Source organism: Symphalangus syndactylus, chromosome Y, assembly GCF_028878055.3.
Source record: "Symphalangus syndactylus isolate Jambi chromosome Y, NHGRI_mSymSyn1-v2.1_pri, whole genome shotgun sequence".
NCBI classification, from domain to species: domain Eukaryota; kingdom Metazoa; phylum Chordata; class Mammalia; order Primates; family Hylobatidae; genus Symphalangus; species Symphalangus syndactylus.
Window position 1 is genome coordinate 28,655,001 of NC_072448.2, and position 24,000 is coordinate 28,679,000.

General features: G+C 49.3%; 1 pseudogene; it reads right to left on the reverse strand.

The window, feature by feature from the left end:
* Positions 1–15,630: 15,630 nt before the first annotated feature.
* Positions 15,631–17,869, reverse strand: LOC129477020 (cell division cycle protein 27 homolog; annotated as a pseudogene).
* Between the last annotated feature and the right edge of the window lie 6,131 nt (positions 17,870–24,000).

A 24,000-nucleotide genomic window follows, 5' to 3' on the forward strand; every position in this document is an offset into this window, starting at 1 on the left:
ACTGCGGCGGGCCAGTGGCTTCAACCGGGGAGGCCGAGCTTGCGGTGAGCTGACATCGTGCCACGGCCATCCAGCCCGGGTGACGGTGCGAGACTCTGTCGCCATACCGTAAAATCATGATATTATTAGAAGATGAGTTGTGCGGGGTGATGCCCGCCTGTACTCGCGGCTACGCGGGAGGCTGAGATAAGGAGGAGATCACTTGAGGCCCCACAGGTCGAGGCTTCAGTCAGCCGTGACCCACTGTATCCTGGGCAGTCACCGGTCAAGGAGATATGCCCCCTCCCCGTTTTCTTTTCTTTTCTTTTCTTCCCTTCTCTTTTCTTCTTTTTTCTTCTCTCTTTCTTTCTTTCTTCCTTTCTTTCTTTCTTTCTTTCTTTCTTTCTTTCTTTCTTTCTTTCTTTCTTTCCTCCTTTCTTCTTTCTTTCCTGCCTGACTGCCTTCCTGACTTTCTTCCTTCCTCCCTTCCTCCCTCGCTCCCTTCCTTCTTTCTTCCCACCTCGGCCTCCCACAGTGCTGGGATGACTGGCGTGAGGCACCGTGCCTGCTGGGCCTAAAGATACACCCTTTGAAAGTAAGGCGCAGAGAGCGCCTTCCAGTCATCTGATGGATGGACTGATTGAGAGACGGCGTCTCACTCTGTCACCCTGGCAGTGGTGCCATCGTAACTCACTCACTGCAGCGTGGACGCTCCTGGGCTCAACCGATCCTTCCACCTCAGCCTCCAGAGTACAGTCCCTGAGACCGCACGCACGCGCCACTGTGCCCAGATCATTTTTAATTTTGTTTTTTTCCCGAGACAGACAGACGGGGTTTCGCTCTTGTTGCCCAGACTGCAGTGCGATGGCGTCATCTTGGCTCACCGCAACCTCTGCCTCCCGGGTTCAAGCGATCCTCCTGCGTCAGCCTCCCGAGTAGCTGGGATTGCAGGCATGCGACACCACGTCTGGCTGATTTGGTATTTTTAGTAGAGACGGGGCTTCTCCGTGTTGGTCAGGCTGGTCTCGAACTCCCGACCTCAGGTGATCCGCCCTCCCCGGCCTCGCGAAGTGCTGGGATGGCAGGCGTGAGCCGCCACGCCCGGCCTTCAATTTTGAATGTGTTTCCACAGACGGGGTCTCATCATTTTGTGGCAACCTTCCTGATCCGGCGACTCAAAGTGCTGGCGTGACGGGCGTGAGCCACTGCGCCTGGACTCCGGGGAATGATTCACGACCACGACCGCTGTACTGATTCTTTCTTTTTCTTTCTTTCTTTCTTTCTTTCTTTCTTTCTTTCTTTCTTTCTTTCTTTCTTTCTTTCTTTTTCTCTCTTTCTTTATTTTCTTTCTTTCTTTCTTTCTTTCTTTCTTTCTTTCTTTCTTTTCTTTCTTTCTTTCCTTTCTTTCTCTCTCTCTCTTTCTTTCTTTTTATTGATGATTTTTTTTATTATTTATTTATTTGTTTGTTTATTTGGAGACGGAGTCTCGCTCTGGGCCAGGCGAGGCGAGGCTAGGCGCATCGCTTTGGGCGCCGCGGCACCGCCTTCTAGAGCCCCATTCATATGCACAGAGCCCTATTCCCTTCCTGGAGTTGGAGCTGATGCCTTCCATAGCCTTGGGCTTCTCTCCATTCAGAAGCTTTGACGGGCGCAACCCCACCCAGAGGCTGACTGCGGTTGAGGAATAGGGGGTGTGGTGGGGCTGGAAAGTGGGTCCCCTATTTTTCATAGCTCGGCCAAGATATCTCCCGACCCCCATCGCTTGCTCACCCTTTGTGATCCCCCGCCTCCACCGCCTTGGAGGCTCACTTCTTACTTTCATTTCTGTCTTTCTCCCTTTCTTGCGTTTGAGGAGGGGGGGGTGCGGGAATGAGGGTGTGTGGGGGGGAGGGGGTGCGGGGTGGGGACGGAGGGGAGCGTCCCTCATCTAGAAGTGGGAACTTATAGATGAGACTTCTGCATGGACAGAACGAGGGGAACGAGAGACGCGGGAGCCTACTTGAGGGAGAAGGGGTGGAAGGAGAGACGGCTTCCGGAAAAGACAAAACACACAAAAAACGCGAAAACTGTCGGGTACGGCGCTGAGTATCCGGGTGATGAAATCATCTGCACACTGAACCCCCCAGTCAGAAGTGTACCTATGTGACAATCTTGCACGGGTATGCTTGAACAAGAAATGAAAGTTAGGGGAGAAAGAGAGAGACAGAGGGGGAGAGAGAGAGAGAGAGAGAGAGAGAGAGAGAGAGAGAGAGATAAAATGAAACACCACCTCCTTGACCTGAGTCAGGGGGTTTCTGGCCTTTTGGGGGAACGTTCAGCGACAATGCGGTATTGGGGTCTGTTCTTTCTTTGTTCTTTTCTTTTTTTTTTTTTTTTTTGGACCTTCTCTCGCTCTGTCAACTGGCTCCTGCAACTGCGGTCTCCGCCTCTGGGGCTCAAGCCATTCTTTCAACTCAACCTCCTGAGTAGCTGGATCTACAGGCATTCACCACCATGCCCAGCTCATTTTTTTTTTTTTTTGTATTTTTTGTAGAGATGGGGTTTTGCCACGTTGCCCAGGCTGGTCTCGAACTCCTGAGCTCAAGCGATCTGCTCACCTTGGCCTCCTAAAGTGCTGAGATTACAGGTGTGAGCCACCGTGCCTGGCCTACGTTCCATTTCGTGGCATGATTTTTAGGAAGCGTTACTGTAATTTCCTCAGAATAGGATTTATGGACTAAAAATGTCATGGGGAAGACTCTCCGAAGCTGGCCCTAAAAGCTGCAATATCTGAGGGATAATGGCCTAGGGGATATCTGACAGGGTAGCGTTAAGAGAAGTAAGAGAGGACCGGGCGTGGTGGCTCATGCTTGCGATCCCAGTGCTTTGGGAGGCTTAGGCAGGAGGATTGCTTGAGGCCGGGAGTTCAAGGCCAGCCTAGGCAATAGAGCAGGGTCCCGTCTCTACAAAAAAAAAAAAAAAAAAAAAAAAATGTTTTAATTAGCCGGGTGTGGTGGTGCCTATCTGTGGTCCCGACTACTCCAGAGGCTGAGGCGGGAGGATCACTCGAGCCCAGGAGTTTGAGGCTGCAGTGAACCGGTACTGTAGCACTGCGCTCCAGCCTGGGTGACAGTAAGAGACCCCGTCTGAAAAAGAATAAAAAAAGAGTGAATGACCATAGGGAAGGCACGGTGAGGTGGAACATTGTCACTGGCAGTTATAAGGAACAGAAACTCCATGGGTTTCAGAGTCAAAGGAAGACGTTAGGGCTTCTTCACCCAGAAATGCGTTCTAAGTCAAGGTCGACACAGTCAACTTTGACCTTGGGTCTCGGTTTTGCCTCCCTGCTGGTTTTTGCTAAGGATCCCTCTTGGATACAAGAGCCTTCCTGCTCATCGTGGAAATAACACACGAAAGCCACCTGATGACGGTGTTATGAGTTTCCTATTGCTACTGTCACAAAATTACCGTAAAATGGGTGGCTTACGGCAATCAAAATGTATTACCTTATAGTTCTGGAGATGACAAACCCAAAATTAGTCTCTCTAGGCTAAAACAGGTGTCAGCAGAGCTGCATTCCTCTGGAGACTCTAGGAAAGAATCGATGGCTGTTACTTTTCCAGCTGCTAGAGGCTATCTGCGTGTCTTAGCCTGTGACCCCATTCTAGCAATCACAGCACCCTGACCTCTGCTTCCATTATTGCGTCTCTTGCTTTGATTCTTGCTCACCTGCCCTCTATTATAAGGACTCTTGTGATTCTATTGGGCCCACCTGGATAATCTGGGCTTCTCTTCCTGTCTCAAAATACCTAATCACATTTGTTAAGTTCTCTTTGCTATTTAAAGTAACATATCCACAGGTCCCAGGGATAAGGGTATGGACATAGTTGAGGAACCATTATTCTGCCTACCATCGGCAGTGTCTTCACTGAAGGACGGAAGGCATTTATCTATGCTGAACGTGGTGAGTCACTCAGGACCCGAAGAGCTCGAGGAGAATGGCTCGCTGTTCCAAAAGTAAAAGGATTTACTGTAGCCTAGTTTGTCGATTTAAAATCTTTAAACATTTAACATCACTTCTTGCTCCGAGAAACTCTCTCCTTAAATACAGCATCGTTATTTTTTAAATGAACCGAACGATGACGGCGATTTTTCTGTTCTGAAAACAGGAACGTGTGATGGTCGGCTTCTCTCCCAGAAACCTTTTACGTTTCTTTTTACCTGTGAGTGTCATGAAAATCATCTCTAACGTATGCGACCAGAGCGGCACACCGGCATGCTGCTGTGTCCTGGCTACAACTCTCCTGGGATGCTCACACCCGAGAGAGCGTGGCAGAATGGCCACTCGCTACTTTTGGCCCGATTAGAGGAGGATTTTGTTGCTGGGCGGGGGTCTACACTGACAAAACTTCAGACAGAAATGCTAGTCAGAGACTGAAGACTTCACTTCTCCTGCGATCGGTCAAATCCTGTCAATACTACCTCCTTCACCTCTTTCCATCCCTCCCCTTTCCTCTCCAACCTTATGCCTTTTCTCAAGGCGGTGTGACACATTGCAGGGATTCCCCAAAATGACTTGATCCTACTAACCATCTAGGGTGTGTATTAAACACGCAGATTCCTAGGCACCTCACTTAAAATTCTTTTATTCTAAGTCTTGGCACGGGCTCTGGAACCTAAGTGTGTGATAAATATGCCGAAGCGACCCTTCTTATTAGGCTAGGATGGGCGAAACTGACATGATGAAATAGGACGGGCTTAGAAATCGGGCACACCTTTCTTTGAACATTTTCCAAGCCGACGCACTTGCAAAAGTTACTTAGCTACTCTGATCCTGTAAAATGAAGGGTTCGTTGGTGGTGTGGAGAGTCGAATGGAATCGTCTGTGCGTTTCACTGCACACAAAGCCCAGGGTTCCACAGCTGCGAATGATCTTCTCTTACCACCCTTCGTGTCTCTCCCTAGAGTATCATACCTGTCATATTATAGTTTTCACAGCTGAGGGATGCTGACTGACTCTGCAAATGTCTCACAGAAAGACAACCGGAAACACTCGTCTAAGTCCTCTGCCAGGACCTTCCCTCTTTGTCCGGTTGTCAACTGCATCCTGTGATGACACAGGCTTTTCAGAGCTTCCTCTCATTCACGAGAAAACGGTGGGCTTCATCGTGCGAGACCTTGTACACCGTCGTGGGGATTTAGGCTTTTTCTAGTCCTCTGTGATTTTCCTTTCCTAAGGTCTTCAGACTAGATATCCTTATCTGCCTCCCTATTTTACCTACGATCCTGTCCCCTTCCCCAACCGTTGCTCCCTTGCGGGCAGTCTCTGCTCGACCAGGTCATTTTCCTCCTACTCTACGGGCGACAACTTTACAACTTTGTCCACCGTGTTTTTTACCTGTTCGCCTGCCACACTGTTCTTCAAAGTTCACGTCATATCGCTTTCCGTAAAACCTTCCACAGAATCCCCAGACTGACACCCCGTGAATACAGGTTGTCCTTAAACCTCGGGTTACACACGAGCCTTTAAAGAGGAACCACTCTATGTTGCTCAGCCAGCTGGTAGTCGTGGGCCCATGCTGTCTCTCTCCTTGGGAATAGGGACTTCTGCTTCTCCCACCTCAACGGTGTCTGCTGTAGGAACACACGTGGCTTTGATCGATATGCCAGGCGTTGTGAAATGCCTTCTCTAACAAATACTTCAGGCTTGAACACCTAATCTTGAGTGGTCATGGAACAGGTTTCTGGGAGGTCAGAGCAAATGCAGAGAAAACACATTCTACCTTCAACTGTACTTTGTCTCCACAGATATCCTAGAAATGCTGCAAGAAAGCCCCGATACTATGGGACATACGGGTAGAAAACTGAAGGACTGATACAATTTCCAGTAGCCCATAGGATAGGAAGCAAGAAAATGAGTTGCGTCCACAGTTAATAATAATCATAATGTGCTATAGACTTCAAAATTGCTAAAAGAATAGATTTGTAATATTCTCCCCCCAAAAAGGTCATAAGTTGGTGAGGTGATGAATATGTTGCTTAGCTTGATTGAGTCTTTCTACAATGTATACGTAGATCGAACTATCACGATATACCTCATACGTGTACGCCGTTATTATTTGTCCATTAAAAATATATTTAAAATGAGTTAAGCATCCTTTTCTATGCTTTTAGAGCTGCCTCTGCCTTCCCGAACTACCCCAGTATTCGCTCCCCCACACCCTGGGTAGTCAGCCACTGACAGGAGAGGCTCTGCTTCCCTGGTTCCAGTGATTCTTCTTCGGTAGCTGGGATGACAGGCACGCACCACCGCAGCTGGCTCATTTTTCTATTTTTAGTAGGGACGGGGTTTCTTCTTGTCGGCCACCCTGGTATCGAACTCCTGGCCTCAAGTGATCCGCCCTCCTGGGCCTCCCAAAGTGCTGGGACGACAGGCCTGCGCCGCCGGGATCTCAGCCTTTAAAAGCGCGGGCCCTGCCACCTTTCGCTGAGGCCCTTACGCTCTGAATGATGTGTCTGTCCTCTCTGCCGTAGGTTGACTCCTTGTGTCCCCTATGCCATTGCACTCTAGCCTGGGCAGCAAGAGCGAAACTCCGTCCCCCCACCTCCCCGCGTAATAAATAAATAAATAAATACATACATACATACATACATACATACATACATACATACATACACACACACACAAATACATTAAAAACATCTCTACACATGACCTATAACTATGTGTTCCCGTGAGTGATTTCTAAGAAATGGCACTGTACACTGAACGCAGTGGCTCACGTCTGTCATCCCGAGGTCAGGAGTTCGAGACCAGCCTGGCCAACGTGGTGAAACCCCGTCTCTAGTGAAAATACGAAACCGGAGTCGGGCGCGGTGGGGCAGGCGCCTGTACTCCCAGCTGCTCGGGAGGCCGAGGCGGAAGAATGGCCTGAACCTGGCAGGCGGAGGTTGAGGTGACCCAAGATCGCGCCACTGCACTACAGCCTGGGCGGCAGAGTGAGACTCGGTCTCCAAATAAATTAATAAATAAGTGAAAGAAAGAAAAAAAGCAAAGAAAAGAAAGAGAAAATGAAACAAAAGGCACCGTATCACTCCTAGGCTACGACCTTCTCTCTTTCTATCTGTTTCTCTCTTGTCTCTCTCTGTTCCTCTCTTTCTCTCTCTGTCTCTTTCTCTGTCTGTCTGCCTGTCTGTCTCTTTCTTTCTCTCTGTCTCTGCCTCTCTCTCTCTCTCTCTCTCTCTCTGCCTGTCTCACCGTATCTGTCTTGTCTTACTCTCTTTCTCTGCCTGTCTGTCTGTGTCTCTCTCTCCCTGCCTGTCTGTGTCTCTCTCTCTCTTTCTGTCTGTTTCTGTCTCTTTCTCTGTCTGTCTGCCCCTCTCTTTCTCTTTCCGTGTCTCTCTGTCTCTCTCTCTCTCTGCCTATCTTCTGTCTGACTCTCTCTCTCTGCCAGTCTGTCTCTTTCTCTGTCTGTCTCTCTCTTTCTCTCGGTTTCTCTCTGTCTCTCTCTGTCCATCTCTGTCTTTCTCTGTCTGTCTCTCTCTTTCTTTCTCTCTGTCTCTCTCTCTCTCTCTCTCTCTCTCTCTCTCTCTCTCTCTCTGCCTGCCTCTCTCACTGTGGCTGTCTTCTGTCTTACTCTCCTTCTCTGTCTGTCTGTCTCTCTCTCTCTCTCTCTCTCTCTCTCTCTCTCTCTCTCTCTCTCCCTCCCTCCCGTTCTATTTCTCTCTCTCTGTCTCTCTCTCTCTCTTCTGTCTGTTTCTCCCTTTCTCTCTCTGTCTGTCTCTGTCTTTCTCTGTCTGTCTCTTTCTCTGTCTCTCTCTCTCTCTCTCTCTCCCCGCCTGTCTCACTGTGTCCGTCTTCTGTCTTATTCTCTTTCTCTGCCTGTCTGTCTGTCTGTCTCTCTCTCTCCCTTCCTGTCTGTTTCTCTCTCTCTCTCTTTCTGTCTGTTTCTCTCCGTCTCTCTCTGTTTTTCTCTGTCTGTCTCTTTCTCTATCTGCCTCTCTCTTTCTTTTTCTGTGTCTCTCTGTGCCTATCTTCTGTCTGTCTCTCCTTCTCGGCCTGTCTGTCTGTCCCTCTCCCTCCCTTTCTGTTTCTCTCTCTCTCTCTCTCTCTCGCTCTCTCTCTGTGTGTCTCTCTCTCTTTCTGTCTGTTTCTCTCTGTCCATCTCTGTCTTTCTCTGTCTGTCTCTCTCTTTCTTTCTCTCTGTCTCTCTCTCTCTCGGCCTGTCTCTCTCACTGTGTCTCTCTTCTGTCTTACTCTCCTTCTCTGCCTGTCCATCTGTCTGTCTCTCTCTGGCTCTTCTCTGCCTGTCCATCTGTCTCTCTCTCTCCCTCCCTTTCTGATTCTCTCTCCCTCTCCCTCTCTGTGTCTCTCTCTTTCTGTCTGTTTATCTCTTTCTCTGTCTGTCCGTCACTGTCTTTCTCTGTATGTCTCTTTCTCTGTCTGTCTGTCTCTCTTTTTTCTCTGTCCTTCTGTCTCTCTCCGTGTGCCTATCTTCTGTCTTACTCTCTTTCTCTGCGTCTCTCTCTCTCTCTCTCTCTCTCTCTCTCTGTCTGTCTGTCTGTCTGTCTGTCTCTCTCCCTCCCTGTCTGTCTGTTTCTCTCTCTCTTTCTGTCTGTTTCTCTCTATCTCTCCCCATCCATCTCTGTCTTTCTATGTCTGTCTCGTTCTCTGTCAGTCTGTCAGACGCCCCGTGCCGGGGAGGGCCCTGCCCCTTCCATGAAAGTGAGAAGCGCGGGCTTAGGTGCTTCGAGGGGCCGAGAGGAATGTGGACAGACGGGCCTTGCTGGGCTTCCCCACTCGGTGTATGATTTCGGGAGGTCGAGGCCGGGTCCCCACTTGGATGCGAGGGGCGTTTTCAGACGTTTCTCTCTGTCACGTGTGGCGTCTGTACTTCTCCTAGTTCCCTGATAAGCTCCTCGACTTAAAAAGAAACAGTTAAGGCCGGGCGTGGTGGCTCACGTCTGTCATCCCAGCACTTTGGGAGGCCGAGGCGGGTGGATCATCTGAGGTTGGGAGTTCGAGACCAGCCTTGCCAACACGGCGAAACCCCGTCTCTACTAAAAATACAAAACTGAGTCTGGAGCGGTGGGTGGGGCGGGTGCCTGTGATGCCAGCTACTCGGGAGGCTGAGGCGGGAGAATCGCTGGAACCTGGGAGGCGGAGGCTGCAGTGAGCCGAGATCGCGCCACTGCACTACAGCCCAGGCTGCAGAGTGAGTGAGACTCTGTCTCTAAATAAATAAATAAATAAATAAATAAATAAATAAATAAATAATAAATAAATAAATACATAAATTCTCTTCCGTGCTGACTGACACTTGCGGGCATCGGTTGTCTTCGGGCATCACCTAGCGGCCACTGTTATGGGAAGTCGACGTGACGCGGAGGGAGGTCTCGCCGACTTCACCGAGCCTGGGGCAACTGGTTTCTCTCTCTCCCTTCCGGAGGCCCCTCCCTCTCTCCCTCGTTGCCTAGGGAACATCCGCCCTGGCGGGGGCCCTATTGTTCTTTGATCGGCGCTTTAGTTTTCTTTGTGTTTTGGTTTCTTTCGTGCGCATAGACTCTTCGACTTGGGCTTTAGTTTAATTTTCGAGTCGCCCCCACGGCTCCCCCACTACCCACGTCCCGTTACGTTCATTTAGTGAGTCAGTTAGGTGGGTTGCCCCCCAAACCCCTGCCCCCCCGCCTCCCAACACCCTGCTTGGAAACTTTCCGGATCCACCCCGGTGTGCCTCGGTCTTCTCTCCCCTTCCCCCACCCCTTGCCGGCGATCTCATGCTTGCCAGGCTGACATTTGCATCGGTGGGCGTCAGGCCTCACTCAGTGGCCACCGTTTTTGAAGATGGGGGCGGCACGGTCCCACTTCCCCAGAGGCAGCTTGGGCCGCCGATGGCGGAGCCCCTGACCCGCGTGGGCAAGCGGGCGGGTCTGCAGTTGTGGGGTTTCTCCCCCCGCTCCCCTCCTCAGGCCTCCCTCCCTGGGAAAGCTTCACCCTGGCTGGGTCTCAATCACCTTTTATCATGATGTTTTAGTTTCCCCTCCCTCCCTCCCTCCCTCCGGCCAGCAGAGTTTCACAATGGGAACGGCGTCACAGCTCTAGTCTGGGCCTTCTCAGTATTTGCCCGAAATAGAAACGCTTTCTGAAAACTAATACTTTGCTCACTTAAGATTTCCAGGGACGGTGGGGGGAGGGGGGACGGATAGCATGAGGAGATACACCTAATGCTAAATGACGAGTTAATGGGTGCAGCACACCAACATGGCACATGGATACATATGTAACACACCCGCACATTGTGCACGTGTACCCTAAAACTTAAAGTACGAAAAAAAGAAAAAAAGATTTCCAGGGACGGTGCCTTGGCCCGTGTTTTTTGGCTTGTTTTGTTTTGTTCGTGTTTTTCCTTTTTCGTATGTCTTTCTTTTCAGGTGAAGTAGCGATCCCCAGTTTTCAGGAAGACGTCTATTTTCCCCAAGACGTGTCAGCTGCTGTTTTCTCCTGTTGTTAACTAACGCTTTTCTGCATCTCTCCACGTGCAGTGAGAGCCGGTTGATGTTGACTATACTTCATAACATCTTATTTTCTAGAAATCCGTAAGCGAATGCTGCTGCTGCTCTTGTTGCTGTTGCTGTTGTTGTAGTTGTCGTCGTCGTCGTTGTCGTCGTCGTCGTCGTCGTCGTCGTTGTTGTTGTTCTTGTTGTTGTTTTCAAAGTATACCCCCGGCCACAGTTTATGGGATCAAAAGCATTATAAAATATGTGTAATTATTTCTGGAGCACGCCTTTCTTCCCCTTCTCTCTGTGTCTCTGTCTGTCTCTGTCTCTCTCTTTCTCTTTCTCTGTCTTCTCTCTCTCTCTGCCTGTCTGTTTCTCTCTGTCTCTGTCTCTCTCTCTTTCCGTTTCTCTCCGTCCGTCTCTGTCTTTCTCTGTCTGTCTGTCTCTCTCTTTCTTTCTCTCTGTCTCTCTCTCTGACTGTCTCTCTCACTGTGTCTGTCTTCCGTCTTACTCCCTCTCTCTGCCTGTTTGTCTGTCGGTCTGCCTCTCTCTCTCTCTCTCTCTCTCTCTGTCTGTCTGTTTCTCTCTGTCTCTGTCTCTCTCTCTTTCTGTTTCTCTCTGTCCGTCTCTGCCTTTCTCTGTCTGTCCGTCTCTCTCTATCTTTCTCTCTGTCTCTCTCTCTGCCGGTCTCTCTCACTGTGTCTGTCTTCTGTCTTACTCTCTTTCTCTGCCTGCCTCTCTCTCTCTCTCTGTCTCTCTTTCTGTCTGTTTCTCTCTGTCTCTCTCTGTCCGTCTCTGTCTTTCTCTGTCTGTCTCTTTGTCTGTCTGTCCGTCTTTCTCTTTTTTCTCTCTGTCTCTGTCTCTCTCTCTCACTGTGTCTGTCTTCTGTCTTATTCGCTTTCTCTGCCTGTCTGTCTCCCTCTCTCTCTCCCTCTCTGTCTATTTGTCTCTCTCTCTCTGCCCATCTGTTTCTCTCTCTGTCTCTGCCTGTCTCTCTCTCTTTCTGTGTCTGTCTTGTGTCTTACTGTCTTTCTCTGCCTGTCTGTCTGTCTCTCTCTGCCTCCCTGTCTGTCTGTTTCTCTCTCTCTCTCTCTCTCTTTGTCTGTGTCTCTCTCTTTCTGTCTGTTTCTCTCTGTCTGTCTGTCTTTCTCTCTCTCTGTCTCTTTTTCTCTGTCTGTCTCTTTCTTTCTCTCTGTCTGTCTGTCTCTGTCTCTCTCCCTCTCTCTCTCTCTCCCTCTGTGTGTGTCTGCCTTCCATCTTACTCTCTTTCTCTGCCTGTCAGTCATCCTGTCTGTCTGTCTCTCACTCTGTCTGTCTCTCTCCCTCTCTCTCTCTCTCCCCCTCTGTGTGTGTCTGCCTTCCATCTTACTCTCTTTCTCTGCCTGTCAGTCATCCTGTCTGTCTGTCTCTCACTCTGTCTGTCTCTCTCCCTCTCTCTCTCTCTCTCCCTCTGTGTGTGTCTGCCTTCCATCTTACTCTCTTTCTCTGCCTGTCTGTCTGTCTCTCACTCTGTCTGTCTCTCTCCCTTCCTGTCTCCCTGTTTCTTTCTGTTTCTTTCGGTCTCTGTCCATCTCTGTCTTTCTCTATCTCTCTCTCTGTCTTTCTCTCTTTGTGTATCTTTGTCTCTCTCTGTCTGTCTCTCTCTATCTCTATCTCTGTCTCTGTCTCTCTGTCTCTCTCTCTCTCTCTCTCTCTCTCTCTCTCTTGCTCGCTCGCTCGCTCGCTCTCTGGCTCTCGCTATCTCCCGCCCTCTCTTTCTTTGCAAAATAAGCTCAAGTACATCTAATCTCATCCATTACCAAGGCCTGAATTCTTAGCATCAGACATCCCAGATTTGATCTCCCTACGGAATGCTGTACAGAACTGGCGAGTTGATTTCTGGACTTGGATACCTCATAGATACTACATATGAATAAAGATCCAACCCTAAAATCTGGAGTTGCTTCTCCCTCGACAGTCTCGAAAGATCATGCCTCTGTTCACCTAGGATGCTGGGAGGGTTTTCTCAATGTGCATCTGCCCGTGTCCTAAGTGACCTGTGACCGAGCCCCGTCCGTTCTGTCTCAAATATGTATCTGCAGACACTTCTCTCCATTTCCACAACTACCCACGGCCCCCTGTGGAACCACTGGCTCTTTGAAAAAAAAAATCCCAGAAGTGGTTTTGGGTTTTTGGCTGGAGGCCTAAGCCTGCTGAGAACTTTCCTGCCCAGGATTCTGTGTGAACAAAAGTGCCTCTGCTGGGAGCTGGGATCCTCGGGACGGTGCTTGCTAGCGCTGGATGAGTCTCTGGAAGGACGCACGGGACTCCGCAAAGCTGACCTGTCCCACCGAGGTCAAATGGATACCTCTGCATTGGCCCGAGGCCTCCAACGTACATCACGGTCACCGACCGTCACCGTCAGCATCCCTGTGAGCCTGCCCAAGGCCCCGACTCTGGGGAGACTCCTGGGAGCCCGGCCTTGGTCGGCTAAAGTCCAGAGGCACGGTGACTTCCACCCACAAGGTCCCCACTGAACTGCGAAGATGTGGAGCGTAGGTCAGAGAGGGGACCGGGGTGGGGGGTGGGGGAGACGTCCTGACAGGCGAGGAGTTCCCTAGGCTCTGGCCACCCCACCCACGTCCCACGTCCCGGGCACCCGCGGGACACCGCCGCTTTATCCCCTCCTCTGTCCACAGCCACCCCCACCACACCCCGCAACCCACGCACACACGCTGGAGGTTACAAAACCACACGGCGTGAATAGGGCCTGGCGGAGCGAGAGCCCATTTCACGAGGCGGGGCGGGGCGGGGCGGGGCGGGGGGTGGGGTGCGGGTTGTGGGGTCTGTAGAGAGCCCGATTCTCCCTCTTGGGTGGCTACAGGCTAGAAATGAATATTGCTTCTTGGGCGGAGGGGCTTCCTTAGGCCATCACCGTTTGCGGGACTATCTCTCAAACCCTCCCTTGAGGCCACAAAATAGATTCCGCCCCACCCCTCGACGTTCCCCGCCCCGGTGCTGGATGTATCCTGTCAAGAGACCTGAGCCCGACACGTTGAGCTAAACACCTTCATTGGCTTTGCGTGTTTGTTTCTTTCTGAGATGGAGTCTTGCTCTGTCGCCCAGGCTGGAGTGCAGTGGCGTGACCTCGGCTCACTGCACCCTCTGCCTCCTGGGTTCAAGTGATTCTCCTGCCTCAGCGCCACCAGGCCCGGCTCATTTTTTTATTTTTAGTAGGCACGGGGTTTCACCCTGTCTCATTGGTTTTTACTGGAGATTCTAGATTCGAGCCACAGCTAATGCCGTGCCACAGAAAGACTTCTTTTTTCTTTTTTTTTTTTTTTGAAAGCGCAACGTATCTGCTGTATTTGAGTGGCTTCGTATATCATTGTAGTTGTGTTATAGATGAAGAAAAGGTATTAAACCCCGTGCTGATGATAGTGAAAGCGAAAACGAAGGAAAGGCTACCTATTTTGTAGTTAAAATATAGTGGCTCAGAATTCAGAGCTACCTAAATACGTCAGCATTTACACTCTTCCTAGGAAAAGCTTGCCGATCTGAATATTCCTCCTTTAAAGACGATTTTTGATAGGGTGAAGTTTTTTAAGAATGCGACTCCTGCAAAATAGCTGAACAGACAATACGCATTGACAGAAAACAACACGAGGATCCCCCGGACTTGGGAAAAAAATCAAAAACAACACAAGTCTCATGAAGAACTGAGTTCTTAAAATATGACGGAGAACATAGCTATCGGAAGAGAAGGCGGTATCGGCAAGTTGATTGTTACGTTGGTCAGCAATAGCTAGCACTATGTTTTTGGCCACCTTTCAGGCCATGTAACTACTACAGCAAAATGAGACAGAATCCGTTAAACAACATATTCACAAATCAAAAAATGTTTTAGTAATAGAATGCTTCAGATTTAGAAGCAAATCAAATGATACAACTCCACTGCTGTAATACTTAACCCCAAAGATAACCGTATCTGACAAAAAAAAACTACCACAGAGTTATGACTTCAGAATTATAGTTTCTCCTGGTATTTATTTATGTTTTTTTTTTTTTTTTTTTTTTTTTTTTTTTAATTTTTTTTTTTTCCTTCAGACGGCCTCTCGCTCGCTCTGTCGCCCAGGCTGGAGTGCAATGGGGTGATCTCGGCTCACTGCCGCCTCCACCTCCCGGGTTCAAGCGATTCTCCTGCCTCAGCCTCCCGCGTAGCTGGGACTACAGGCGCCCTCCACCACGGCCACCTAAGTTTTATACTCTTAATACGGACAGGGTTCCACCACGTTGGCCAGGATGGTCTCGATCTCTTGACCTTGTGACCCGCCCGCCTCGGCCTCCGAAAGTGCCGGGATGGCGGCAGGCGTGAGCCACCACGTCCGGCCTTCTCTTGATGTGTAAACTATTTCTTTTCTTTTCTTTCTTTTTTTTTTTTTTTTTTTTTGAGACGGAGTCTCGCTCTGTCGCCCGGGCTGGAGTGCAGTGGCGCGATCTCGGCTCACTGCAAGCTCCGCCTCCCGGGTTCACGCCATTCTCCTGCCTCAGCCTCCCGAGTAGCTGGGACTACAGGCGCCCGCCAACACGCCCGGCTAATTTTCTGTATTTTTAGTAGAGACGGGGTTTCACCGTGTTAGCCAGGATGGTCTCGATCTCCTGACCTCGTGATCCGCCCGCCTGGGCCTCCCGAAGTGCTGGGATGACAGGCTTGAGCCACCGCGCCCGGCCACCTGATGTGTAAACTATGAAGTCAGTCCAGAAAAATACAACCAATGTCAACGGCACGTATGGTGTTGAGGCAGAAGTAGGACCAAACGTTTTCGTATCTTATTCGGTTGATAACAATATGACCTAGGCAGTAATTTCCGATGTGTCTACTGATACGCAAGTACAAAACAGTAAAACGGAGATACTGCTAAATAAAAGGGTACACTGACTTCTTAATAGTAACTCCATCAACTGGAACACTGTCAAAAAGCAGCAACCAGTGAATCGTTGCAATATTTTTTTCTATTATCCGATAAGTGGATTATGCTGTTCCTTTCCAATTTCCCAAGCACTTTTTGTCCCCATCACCATTTCGGTGTTCAAAGAAAAAGTAACACATCCAGTCACAAAACTAAAGAAACACACACACAAACGAAAGACAACTACAGTATCTGCAAAAGTTTGGTAGAAGACTGCAACTGTTGAGTATAAGGATCTGGTATTCCATTATCGGGAGTTAATTTAAGAGTTTGTTAAAGACATACATTTCGTAAGAGAGCATTTCAGTTAGACGTTATTGACCAGTATGTACCATCCCTAGGTATCTGTAACCAAATTCATGGCAATAAAGAGCTATCTAACGAGAAAAATCAGCGAGCACCGGCACCGTCGATAAGAGCTTGTCTTTACACTTCATTGCCGCTTACCATGCGTTACAATGTCTAGGATGGACTCTGATAGCATTTCGAAAACAAGCTAATGCTTTGTCCCATTCTACAGTGAAGACAAACTCCCGCCCTAATGCAGTAGAGGCCTAAGCATGATTTGGATCCACTTCGATAGCTCTCTGGAAGAATTTAATTGCCATATCGTGTCCCCGTTGCAAGCGGAAACAGTTCCCTGCGGCACGCCAGGCCTCTGGCTGGCGAATTTTTATCCACGTCTGTCAAGTCTTTTGACAGAACTCAAAGAGCAACATCTTTTTGAGGATGCCAGAGTGTTGCGGAGCAGAGCTCCATGCCTTCGACCCTGTAATTCTCCATCCTTCTAACCTCTGAGAAGATTCTTTCAGCTTGCGTGGACTCTGAAAGCTCAAAATAGGCCCTTCCGATGTGGCACAGTACCCTACCGGCATCGTGGTGGGGAGAAGGTGGATGGCTCCAAATATCGATAGCTTGTGTGCAGTGGTGAGAACACAAAGCTACATAACCTTTCCCCCTTTCACGAAGAAGGCTCATCAAGCCTTCGGCTGCTGCTTTTCGTAGATTAAAAGCCTGAATCTGAGGTGTGATTGCGGATATTTTCCCTTCTGAAATGATGGAAGAGTCCAATTTTGTCATTTCCAGGCTGCCATCGATGTGAGGTCGAGTTACTCCTCCTTCGTTAGTTTTACTTTTTGTTTTTCTGTTTGGGATTTCAGGTGGACACTTCATTTTTAACTTTTTTCCTATTCTCCTTGGTTGTGGAGCTGTCACTAGTCAAGAGTCATGGATTTCTTCGAGGCAGTGCATTTAGGGGAGATGCCACAGTGGGGCTCGATACCTGAGGTGATGCCCTTGTTTGTGGACCAGAACTTTGTGTTTTTGCAAGAATTGGAGTTACCTCTCGGCTATGTCCACTCTGTGAGAAGACAGACTGTGCTCCAGTTCGGCCGATTCTGGCAACAGGCTTTTTTGAAGGGGCTCCGGTGGATGGCACGTCAGTGACAGGAGGTGTCTAATACTAGTGTAGTTTTGTAAATAGGATCCATCCATCTCCCGGACTTGGGGTTTCTAATGGCAAAATCCCAACACTTGGAGTTAATGGACTAACAGCTGCTGGTCGTCCTGATAAACTTCGACCAGCTTTTGGCTTCTTTTGAACCTGCGTAGATAATATGGAAGTTCCTGTTCCCAGTGGGACGGTATCAGGTGAAATGACAGCTGAATCAATGGAAGACACTGGGGAATCTGTATTCAAGGAGTACTTTGAATTGGAAGATTCTCAATTCAATCTGTTTAATTCAATTGTGTCCTGGGGTGTTTCCGTAAGAAGGGTCTCAGGCTGTCTGTGACATAAACTATGACGAGGTACTTGTGTGGTGCAACGGTTGGGCAGACCGTTGCTAAAGTTCTGTAAAGATGTGAATTTAAACGTTTGGTCAGGATCCGGCTTTTCACCTATTTCACAGAATGATTCAAAGGGATACCAGAAGAAAGGCTTGAAACGAAGGCCCTTTGGGTAACACTCCGATGCTTTGGCAAGCGGATCTGTCTTGCGATATACGTGTCCCAACGATGAGAGAGTAAAGCAAGCCGAATCACCAAACTCAATAACATATGAGTAACGATATCATCATGGCTTTTCTGTTTATTAAACACCCCACCGGATAAGATTCGTTCGCCTTCTGCAAGCTTGCTGAGATCAAGACGACATTTTGCAAGCAGGTATTTGCATTGAGGTGTAGCACAACTGTGTCCTTTCAAGAGTCTATATGCTTTGTAGGCCTTTCCTGAGCGGTAAGAACAGGTCTCCAGTAAAAACGAGGCTTCCTCTGAGTGTACTTCTGCATAAAGGCGTTCTGCGAGGAAAACCGCATCTCGGTAAGCATAGCGGTTTAGTGCTTGCCATATAGCTGCCCGGACGGGTTCCTGCAGCACCGTCATCCTCCGGGCTCAGGCCCACTTCCTTTCTGCAGTGCCTGAGGCACACCCCCCCGCCCCCTCCCCCCGTAGCGGCTCCTGGGCCTGCCGGCCCCGGCTCATTTAAAGTCACCAGCGACAGTTACCAGGGGATGGGGGAGGCCGAGCAAGAAATGACTTCTTTATCCTGCGGACTCCGGAGAGCCCGGCCCCTTGTGACCCATTGTAAACCGAGAGTCACCTCACGTTTGGAAACACGGGGTTTCCATGTTTCCGCTCCCAAGTTCGGTGGAGGGATGTGGCATGTAGGACGAAGGACTCTCTTCCTTCTGATTCGGTCTGCACAGTGGGGCCTAGGGCTGGGGCTCTCTCTGTGCGGACGGCGGACTCCCTCTACCTTGGGTTCCATCGGGCCCCACCCTGGAACACGGGCCTTGGCAGATTCTGGCCCTTCCTGGCCCTCAAGTCGCTGTCAGAAACCCCATCTCCGGCTCGGATGCCCCGAATGGCTGTGGCTCGCACCGCTCTGGAAACATTGGAAATCTCTCCTCTACGCGTGGCCACCTAAAACCACAGGAGCTCGGGACACACGTGCTTTCGGAAGAGAATGCTGAGAGTCTCTTGCCGACTCTCTCTTGACTTGAGTCCTTCATGGGTGTGTGGTTAAGACGTAGTGAGACAAGACGTATTGACTCGGGCCGGGTGCTGGTGGCTCACGCCTGCAACCCCAGCACTTTGGGAGGCCGAGGCCGTAGGATCCCTTGAGGAATCGCCTAACCCTGGGCAGGTTGAGGCTGCAGCCAGTGAGCCATAATGAATGGTGTCACTGCACTCCAGTCTGGGCGAAAGACAGTGAGGCCCTGTCACAGGCAGGCAGGCAGGCAGGCAGGCAGGCAGGCAGGCAGGCAGGCAGACAACAGCTGTATTATGTTCTTCTCAGGGTAGGAAGCAAAAATAACAGAACACAGCACTTAATTTTTTGGGGGGCGGGGGAAGGAGTTTCACTCTTGGTGCCCACGCCGGAGTGCAATGGCACCATCTCGGCTCGCCGCAACCTCCACCTCCCGTGTTCAAGTGACTCTCCTGCCTCAGCCTCCTGAGTAGCTGGGATTACAGGCATGGGCCACCACACCCGGCTGATTTTGTATTGTTAGTAGAGACGGCATTTCTCCATGTGGGTCAGGCTGGTCTCGAACGAACTGGCGACCCCAGTTGATCTGCCCGCCTCGGCCTCCCAAATTGCTGGGATGACAGGCGTGAGCCATCGCGCCCGGCCGGCTACATTTTTTTTTTTTTTTTTTTTAGTTTTCAATTTTAATCCATGTATTTACTGACATTTATTTATTTATTTATTTATTTATTTATTTATTTATTTGTTTGTTTCTTTTCGAGACAGACTCTCGCTCTGTTGCCCAGGCTGGAGTGCAGCGGCGCGATCTCGGCTCACTGCAAGCTCTGCCTCCCGGGTTCACGACCTTCTGCCCCAGCCTCCCAAGTAGCTGGGACTACAGGCGCCCGCCACCGCGCCTGACTAACTTTTTGTATTTTGAGTAGAGACGGGGTTTCACTGCGGTAGCCACGATGGTCTCGATCTCCTGACCCCGTGATCCGTCCGTCTGGGCCTCCTAAAGTGCTGGGATGACAGGCGTGAGCCACCGCCCCCGGCCTATTTATCTATTTATTAAGTTGGAGTCCAAGTTATGAAACCAGTTAGTTTTTGTGTTTTTTTTTAGGGACGAGGTTTCGCCACGTTGCCAAAGGCTTGGATCGAGGGATCCACCTGCCCTTGGCCTCCCAAAACTGCGGGGATGACAGGCGTGGACCTACCGCGCCCGGCTTCCCCACCTCCCCCCCGCCCCCACCCGCTTGTCTTCCCGCCGACAGTTTCACGGCAGAGTGCTTGGCTGGTGTGCTTAAATTCATTCTAAATAGAAATTTAGGACGTCACCTTCTGGCCTCACGGACTCTGAGCTGAGGAGTCCCCTGGTCTGTCTACCACAGGACCGTACACGTCAGGAGGACAAAAATCGTTTAAAATAAGTAATTTTGTGTTACAGACATACACGGATATACCAAAAACGCAGAAACCAGTCTTTTAGAAATGGCCTCAGTCCCGGTGTCTGTGCCAGTGATTCTTTTCGATTTGGACCTTGAGGGAGAGAATTCCCAGTCGGTCTCTGGTCTCTGGACGGAAGTTCCAGATGATCCGATGGGTGGGGGCTCAGGCTGCCTCCCCCCAGAGTCCCTGGTCGAGTAGTTGTGGGGATCGCCTGGGAGGGCGCGGTGACCCACTGTGCTGTGGGGGCCTCCATCCTTCCCCCTCCCCCATCCCCCTCCAGGCGATCCCAATTCATTCCGGGCTGACACTCTCATTGGTAGACGTCGGGCATCACCTAGCGGCCACTGTTACTCTGAAAAGGGAGGCCTCACAGAGGAAGGAATCTCAGGCCGCCTGCGCACAGCCTGGGGCAACTGTGTCTTCTCCACCGCCCCCACCCTCATCTCCAACTTCCTCCCTCCCTTGTTGCCAAGGGAAGCGCCACTTCGACGACTGGGTCTGATGGACGTTTGGTCAGGCCAAAACAAACAAACAAAGAAAATAACATAAAACTAAATAAATAAAATAAGTCAACACCATACAGTACGGTACGGTACGGTACGGTACGGTACGGTACGGTACGGTACGGTACGGTACGGTACGATACGATACGATACAATACAATACAATACAATACAATACAATACAATACAATACAATACGATACAATACAATAGGCCGGGCACGGCGGCTCATGCCTGTAATCCCATCACTTTGGGAGACAGAGCTGGGCGCGTCACCTGAGGTCGGGAGTTGGAGACAAGCCTGAAAAACATGGAGAAATCCCGTCTCAATTGAAAATACAAAATTAGCCCGGCGTGGTGCCACATGCCTGTAATCCCAGCTGCTAGGAAGGCCGAGGCAGGAGAATTGCTTGAACCCGGGAGGCGGAGGTTGCGGTGAGCCGAGATCGCGCCATTGCACTCCGGTCTGAGCAACAACAGCGAAACTACGTCTCCGAAAAATAAAATAAAATAAATAAACCCATAAATAAAAATCCATCAAGAAAATAAAAATAAAATAAAATAGAATAAAATAAATAAATAGGCCCTGTGCCGTGGCTCAAGCCTGTCATCCCAGCACTTCGGGAGGCCGAGGCCGGTGGATCACGAGGCGGTCAGACCAGCAGGGCCAGTATGGTGAAACCCGGTCTCTACTCAAAATACACAAAATTAGCCGGGCGCGGTGCTGTACGTCTGTAATCCCGGCTACTCGGGAGGCCGAGCTGAGGCAGGAGAATCGCTTGAACCTGGAAGGCGGAGGTTGCAGTGAGCCGAGATCGCGCCACTGCACCCCAGCCTGGCCGACAGAGCGAGACTCCGTCTCAAAACAATAAAAAGAAAAATGAAATGAAACAAAATAATTAAAAAGTGAGTTTCCGGGAGAAGAGGAAAAAAAGAAAACGAGCCCACAGTGACATACACATACGCCTCTCGCCTTTCGAGGCATCAAACACGTTACGAATGATGCGTGATTTTTTTGGTAACTGAATCTTTTTTTATTATCATGAGTTATATTTCTGAGACGGAGTCTCGGAGGACCGCCCTCCCTCCGTCCCACTCCCTGGTTGCCCAGACAATCTCAGAGACAGACCCTGGCTGGGCCAGATGGTTCTTCTCTTTGATCCTTTGTTTCCTTGTCTTTCTTCGTGTCTTTAACCCGCGTGGACTCTTCTGTTCGGGTTTTACAGACGGCAGCCCCACTTTAGGCCTTGTTAGTGGTGACTTTCCTGATTCTCCCCAGATGTAGTGAAAGCAGGTAGATTTGCCTTGCCTTTTCTTCTTTCTTTCTTTCTTTCTTCTTTCTTTCTTTCTTTCTTTCTTTCTTTCTTTCTTTCTTTCGTTCTTTCTTTCGTTCTTTCTTTCTTCTTTCTTTATTTCTTGTTTCATTTTTTCCTTTAGTTTTTTTTGGAGACGGAGTTTCACTCTCGTTACCCAGGCTGGAGTGCAATGGCGCCATCTCGGCTCACCGCAACCTCCGCAACCCAGGTTCAAGCGATTCTCCTACCTCAGCCTCCCGAGTAGCTGGGATTACAGGCCTGCACCACCACGCCCGGCTAATTTTGTAGTTTTAGTAGAGACGGGGTTTCTCCATGTTGCGGCTGGACTCAAACTCCTGACCTCAGGTGATCCTAGCACCTCGGCCTCCCAAAGTGTGGGGATTACAGGTGTGAGCCACCGTGCCTGGCCTCTTTCCTTCTCTTTCTTTCTTTCTTTCTTTCTTTCTTTCTTTCTTTCTTTCTTTCTTTCCTTCTTTCTTTCTTCCTTTCTTTCTTTCTTTCTTTCTTTCATTCTTTCTTCTTTCTTTCCTTTCTTTCTTTCTTTCTTTCTTTCTTTCTCTCTCTCTCTCTCTCTCTTTCTTTCCTTCTTTCTTTCCTTTCTTTCTTTCTTTCTTTCTCTCTCTCTCTCTCTTTCTTTCCTTCTTTCTTTCCTTTCTTTCTTTCTTTCTTTCTTTCTTTCTTTCTTTCTTTCTTTCTCTCTCTCTCTCTCTCTCTCTCTCTCTTTCTTTCTTCTTTCTTTCTTTCTTTCTTTCTTTCATCTTCTTTTTCTTTATTTTTTTTGACACAGAGTTTCACCCTTGTTGCCCAGGCTAGAGATCTCGGCTCACCGCAACCTCTGTCTCCCAGGTTCAAGCGACTCTCCTGCCTCCCTAGTAGCTGGGATTACAGGCATGTGCCACCATGCCCGGCTAATTTTGTATTCTTTGTAGAGATGGTGTTTCTTTACGTTGGTCAGGCTGGTCTCAAACTCCCAACCTCAGGTGATCCGCCTGCCTTGGCCTCCCAAAGTGCTGGGATTACCGGCGTGAGCCACCGTGCCTAGCCTCTTTCTTTCTTTCTTTCTTTCTTTCTTTCTTTCTTTCTTTCTTTCTTTCTTTCTTTCTCTTTCTTCTTTCTTTCTTGTTTCATTTTTTTCGTTTTTTTTTTTTTTTTTTGGAGACGGAGTTTCACTCTTGTTGCCCAGGCTAGAGATGTCGGATCACCGCAACCTCTGCCTCGCAGGTTCAAGCGACTCTCCTGCCTCCCTAGTAGCTGGGATTACAGGCGTGTGCCACCATGCCCGGCTAATTTTGTATTCTTTGTAGAGACGGTGTTTCTTCACGTTGGTCAGGCTGGTCTCAGACTCCCAACCTCCGGTGATCCGCCTGCCTTGGCCTCCCAAAGTGCTGGGATTACCGGCGTGAGCCACCGTGCCTAGCCTCTTTCTTTCTTTCTTTCTTTCTTTCTTTCTTTCTTTCTTTCTTTCTTCTTTCTTTCTTTCTTTCTTTCTTTCTTTCTTTCTTCTTTCTCTCTCTCTCTTTCCTTTCTTTTTCTTTCTTTCTTTCACTGTTTCTGTTTCTTTTTCCTTTCTCTTTCTTTCTTTCTTCTTTCTTCTTTCTTTCTTGTTTCATTTTTTTCCTTTTTTTTTTTTTTTTTTTTGGAGACGGAGTTTCACTCTTGTTGCCCAGGCTAGAGATGTCGGATCACCGCAACCTCTGCCTCGCAGGTTCAAGCGACTCTCCTGCCTCCCTAGTAGCTGGGATTACAGGCGTGTGCCACCATGCCCGGCTAATTTTGTATTCTTTGTAGAGACGGTGTTTCTTCACGTTGGTCAGGCTGGTCTCAGACTCCCAACCTCCGGTGATCCGCCTGCCTTGGCCTCCCAAAGTGCTGGGATTACCGGCGTGAGCCACCGTGCCTAGCCTCTTTCTTTCTTTCTTTCTTTCTTTCTTTCTTTCTTTCTTTCTTTCTTTCTTTCTTTCTTTCTTTCTTTCTTTCTTTCTTTCTTTCTTTCTTTCTTCTTTCTCTCTCTCTCTTTCCTTTCTTTTTCTTTCTTTCTTTCACTGTTTCTGTTTCTTTTTCCTTTCTCTTTCTTTCTTTCTTCTTTCTTCTTTCTTTCTTGTTTCATTTTTTTCCTTTTTTTTTTTTTTTTTTTTGGAGACGGAGTTTCACTCTTGTTGCCCAGGCTAGAGATGTCGGATCACCGCAACCTCTGCCTCGCAGGTTCAAGCGACTCTCCTGCCTCCCTAGTAGCTGGGATTACAGGCGTGTGCCACCATGCCCGGCTAATTTTGTATTCTTTGTAGAGACGGTGTTTCTTCACGTTGGTCAGGCTGGTCTCAGACTCCCAACCTCCGGTGATCCGCCTGCCTTGGCCT